This window comes from Nematolebias whitei, chromosome 18 (assembly GCF_014905685.2).
Source record: "Nematolebias whitei isolate Nwh7 chromosome 18, NemWhi1, whole genome shotgun sequence".
Classification (NCBI taxonomy): domain Eukaryota; kingdom Metazoa; phylum Chordata; class Actinopteri; order Cyprinodontiformes; family Rivulidae; genus Nematolebias; species Nematolebias whitei.
This window is the reverse complement of record NC_056515.1, coordinates 19,502,724-19,508,161: the sequence shown is the minus strand read 5'-3', so window position 1 is coordinate 19,508,161 and position 5,438 is coordinate 19,502,724. Positions and strand designations below refer to the sequence as shown.

Sequence of the window (5,438 nt, the reverse complement as noted above, 5' to 3'; positions counted from 1 at the left end):
TCAATGGTGTCACTGGGCTCCACTTCAAGGGTGATGGTTTTGCCAGTGAGGGTCTTGACAAAGATCTGCATTTTTAACCTACACACAAAATCATACAGGGAGATATTTTTATAAAACTACAAAAAAAACAACAAAAAACAATATATTTTAAAGTGAAACAACGAATGTAGAATAACCTAATCAAATAGGTAACGTTTTATCATGAGAATTAATCTGCGACTGTCGACTGAAATTTACTTGGCAACCACTTCAGCTCCAGCGCCATTTTGAGCTCACAATGACCTCCCTTTGTCAGTGGTTGCCCGCTAATGGCCGACGGGAGAAGTGTTGAGTCATTGCTGCATTCAACTGGTACGCATTACTTGAGCGTCCGATAAACCACCGGTTAAAAAAAGGTAACATAAAACGTAAAGATTTTAAAAAGGAAAAATAAAAACGCCTCGAACGTTTTTAAATGTTACACGCTATTAAAAAAAAAAAAAAAAAGTGTCTCAAGGTTTCATTAACACTTCAAGTTAATTGAGGAACTCAACAGAAATAAAGGTTTCTTTAAAAGTAAAGATACTTACGATTTAACGATGCTTTAACAAGCTTCTTCACGTACAGTACTAGTTCTCCACGCTGGCTTCAAATAATGCCGCAGTATGGCGCGGGAGACTTTTATATGCATTGCTAGACGTCGTCAGTTAATATCCATCCGCATATAAAGTAGTTCCTACACCAAGAAATTCAGAATTTTTAACATAAATAAATTGGAATTTTACACGGTAATTCCTTACAGTTAAAAATATGACATTTAATTTACTATTTACATTTGTTGTCAAAGCTTAATGTGATGGATCCGTGATTTTCTAACAAAACCGACAACTTGGCGGAGGGATATTTTAGCTACACTGCGGCCTTTCTGTAGAATTTGCCAGAACCCTCACCGCAACCCGATCCTTCTCGGAAGCTTCTGATTGGCTAACACAGTTGTTTGTTTGACTAGCGATTGGTTGCTGAGTTACAGTCAGTAAGGTAGGATGACTAAGTTATTTTCATGTTGATGGAGGATTTATCAGAATTTTTAAAGGATTTTATCGAACCCTGAACAAAAAAAAACAACTTACAGCTGTTACATATCTTAACTGTAATGACTGTCAAGGACCCCATTCTCTGTTTTACAATATAAAAATCAGTGTATGTACCGTATGTATGTAAGCTGAATGCACTTTTGGCAATCACTTTTGAGACTGTCAATCTTGTTAGTCTTGCTCAACAAATAGTACCAGATGATAATGTGACTGCTGTCAGCTACTTTCTAAAAATACATATTTACTTTTTTACTTACTGCCTCAAATGTATACATTAATGATTTACTGTAAAACCGTCTGAAACTTTCACATTGTAATCAAATAAACAAAAATTACTGACTGTGTGTGAGTACATAAAATTAGGCCTTGTAATCTTAGATCTTAGAATTTTAGAATCACCTCCCCCTTAAAGAAAACTCAATAGTTAAAAGAGAAATTTTAAGAAGGATTTTTCTTTTTCTTATTTTAAATTAAACCACTGTGTCACCACTGAAAATATGGCCATATATTAGAATGTTTAAAGTCAGACAAGTTTGTCCCCTTTCTCTTTATCACATACATGGGCAATATAAGGCCCGAGGGCCGAAAGTTGCCCTTGGACAATCGCCTTCTGGCCCCCACATTTTTAGTTGAAAGAAAACTTTTAAGTCAGTTGATGAAAAACAGCATTTTATCAATGAAACTTAAGGAAGTTTAAATTAAACATCTTAGACACAAACATCAAAAACCTTTCGATTAAGATAGGCTAAGTTCCTTTTGCTTCAGGGGTCACACAAACGCCCATGAAAGATTTGGCAATTTGTTTTACGTCGGACTGAACTTTAAAAACTTCAAAATAGTTATTCTTATATATTTAGGCTAACTAATATATTTTCACAAGAACCAGAAAATGTCATATTGCTATTGTAGGAACTACGTTTATATGCGGATGAAGGCATATTTTCTATCAAGCATGTTAAATATTCTACAACAGAAAAAAAAACTTGAAAAAACTCTTGCAGATTATCTGTTTTAAATCAAATTTATTTAGCAATTCTCTATGTAACACTACAGCTGGTCTAAATATCTTGATTTGGCCTTCAGAAACCTCGGTGTTATGTTCGACCAGTCCATGTCTTTGGACAAACATTCAAAGCTTCTGGTAAAAAACTGCTTTTATCATCTGAGAAACATTTCTAAACTGAGGGCAATGTTATCCAGATCTGACCTGGAGATGATTATTCATGCTTTTATTTCTTCTCGTTTAGATTATTGTAATTCCCTTTTTACTTGTTTTAACAAAACTGCCGTCGCTCGACTCCAGTTGGTCCAGAACGCTGCTGCAAGGCTTTTAACAGGAACTAATAGAAGGGCTCACATTACACAAATTTTATCTTCTCTTCATTGGCTGCCTGTTGAATTTAGAATTAATTTTAAAATCTTAGTTTTGACTTTTAGAGCTTTAAATGGACAGGCCCCCCAGTACATCACTGAAATGTTGATTCCTTATTCTCCAGCCCGCTCCCTTCGGTCTTCAGCGCTGAACCTTCTTAAGGTTCCTAAGACCCGGTTTAAAACTCGGGGTGACCTGTCCTTTCAGGCCGTAGCCCCCCGGCTGTGGAATGCCCTGCCCCTGTCTCTTCGTGTGACCGTCTGTTGATTCTTTTAAAACGCAGCTTAAGACATTTTTATTTCGACAAGCTTTTAGTTAAATGTTTTACTGTTTTTACCAGCTGTTTTTACTGTTTTTATTAATGAGCTGTTATTATTTTTGTTTTATTTTAAGCCTTTATTTCTTTATTGTTGTACAGCACTTTGTGATTGTATCTATGATAAGTGCTATATAAATAAAGTTTACTTACTTACTTACTCCCGGTGGGACGTGTCCGGAACGCCTCACCAGGGAGGCGTCCAGGAGGCATCCTAACCAGATGCCCGAGCCACCTCAACTGGCTCCTCTCAACGTGGAGAAACAGCGGCTCTACTCTGAGTCCGTCCAGGATGACTGAGCTTCTCACCCTGTCTCTAAGGGAGAGCCCAGACACCCTGCGGAGAAAACTAATTTCGGCCGCTTGTATCCGAGATCTCGTTCTTTCGGTCACAACCCAAAGCTCATGACCATAGATGAGGGTAGGAACGTAGATCGATCAGTAAATTGAGAGCTTCGCCTTTTGACTCAGCTCTCTCTTCACCAAGACAGACCTGTACAGCGCCCGCTTCACTACAGACGCTGCACCTATCCGCCTATCGATCTCATGCTCCATTTTTTCCCTCATTTGTGAAAAACACCCCAAGATACTTGAACTCCTCCACTTGGGGCAGGGCCTCCTTCCTGACCCGGAGAGGGCACTCTACCCTTTTCCGGCTCTAGACCATGGCCTCGGATTTAGAGGAACCGATCTTCATCCCGGCCGTGTCGCACTCAGCTGCGAACCGCTCCATCGAAAGCTGTAGATCACGATCTCATGAAGCCAATAGGACCATATCATCTGCAAAAAGCAGAGACTCGATCCTAAGGCCACAAAAACGGATCCCCTCCGCACGTTGGCTGCGCCTAGAAATTCTGTCCATAAAAGTTATGAACAGAATCGGTGACAAAGGGCAGCCTTGGCGGAGTCCAACTCTCACTGGGAACAAGCCCGACTTACTGCCGGCAATGTGGACCAGGCTCTGACATCAGTCATACAGGGACCTAACAGCCCGTATCAAAGGGCCCGGTACCCCATACTCCCAGAGTAGCCCCCACAAGGTTCCCCAAGGGATGCGGTCGAACGCCTTCTCCAAGTTCACAAAGCACATGTAGATCAGTTGGGCAAACTCCCACGCACCCCCCAGGACCCTGCTGAGAATGTACAGCTGGTCCAGTGTTCCATGACCAGGACGAAAACCACACTGCTCCTCCTGAATCCGAGGTTCGACTATCTGACAGACCCTCCTCTCTAGAACCCCCGAATAAACCTTACCAGGGAGGCTTAAGAGCGTGATCCCCCTGTAGTTGGAATACACTCTATGGTCCCCCTTTTTGAATAGGGGGACCACCACCCCAGTCTGCCAATCCAGGGGAACTTCCCCCGATGTCCACGCAATATTGCAGAGTCGTGTAAGCCAACACAACCCTACAACATCCAGAGCCTTAAGGAACTACGGACGAATCTCATCCACCCCTTGGGCCCTGCCACCGAGGAGCTTTTTAACCACCTTGGTGACCTCAGCACCAGAGATTGGAGGGCCCGACCCAGTGTCCCCAGGCTCAGCTTCCTCAGTGGAAGACGTGCCGGTGGGATTGAGGAGGTCTTCAAAGTATTCTGCCCACTGACCCACTATAAGCAGCACACCACTCCCACTATAAACAGTGTTGGTGGTGTACCGCTTTCCCCCCCTGAGACGCCGGATGGTGGACCAGAATTTCTTTGAAGCCGTGCGGAAGTCATTCTCCATGTCCTCTCCGAACTCCTCCCATGCCCGAGTTTTTGCCTCAGCCACCACCCGAGCCACATGCCGCTTCGACTGCCGGTACCCATCAGCTGCTTCCAGGGTCCCACAGGCCAAAAAGGCCCAATAGGACTCCTTCTTCAGCCTGACAGCATCCCTCACTGCCGGTGTCCACCACCGGGTTCGAGGGTTGCCGCCGTGACAGGCACGACAACCTTGCAGCCGCAGCTCCAGTAAGCCGCCTCGACAATAGAGGCACGAAATATGGCCCACTCGGATTCGATGTCCCCCACCTCCCCCGGAATATGTTCAAAGTTCTCCCGGAGGTGGAAGTTCAAGCTCCGTTTCACAGGAGACTCTGCCAGATGTTCCCAGCAAACCCTCACAATACGTTTGGGCCTGCCAGGTCTGACCAGCATCCTCCCCCATCGTTGGAGCCAACTTGCCACCTGGTAGTGATCAGTGGACAGCTCCGCCCCCTCTTCACCCGAGTGTCCAAGACATGTGGCCGCAGATCAGATGAGACGACAACAAAGTCGATCATCGAACTGCGGTCTAGGGTGTCCTGGTGCCAAGAGCACATATGGACACCCTTATCCTTGAACATGGTGTTCGTTATGGACAATCCATGACAAGCACAGAAGTCCAACAACAGAACACCACTCTGGTTCAGATCAGGGGGGCCGTTCCTCCCAACCCCACCCCTCCAGGTCTCACTGTCATTGCCCACGTGAGCATTGAAGTCCCCCAGCGGAACAAGGGAGTCCCCAGGTGGTGCACTTTCCAGTACCCCCTCCAAGGATTCCAAAAAGGGTGGATAATCTGAACTGCCGTTTGGTGCATAAGCACAAACGACAGTCAGAACCCGTCCCCCCACACATAGGTGGAGGGAGGCCACCCTCTCATTCACCGGGGTGAACCCCAACACACAGGCACTAAGATGGGGGGGGGGGG

At 44.7% G+C, this 5,438-nt stretch overlaps 1 protein-coding gene across 1 annotated transcript in view; it reads left to right on the top strand.

Annotated features, from left to right (window-relative positions):
* The window catches only part of LOC119425060 (RNA/RNP complex-1-interacting phosphatase), a 19,051-nt gene that overhangs the window by 2,344 nt on the left and 11,269 nt on the right, over nucleotides 1–5,438 (top strand). The window lies entirely within an intron of this gene.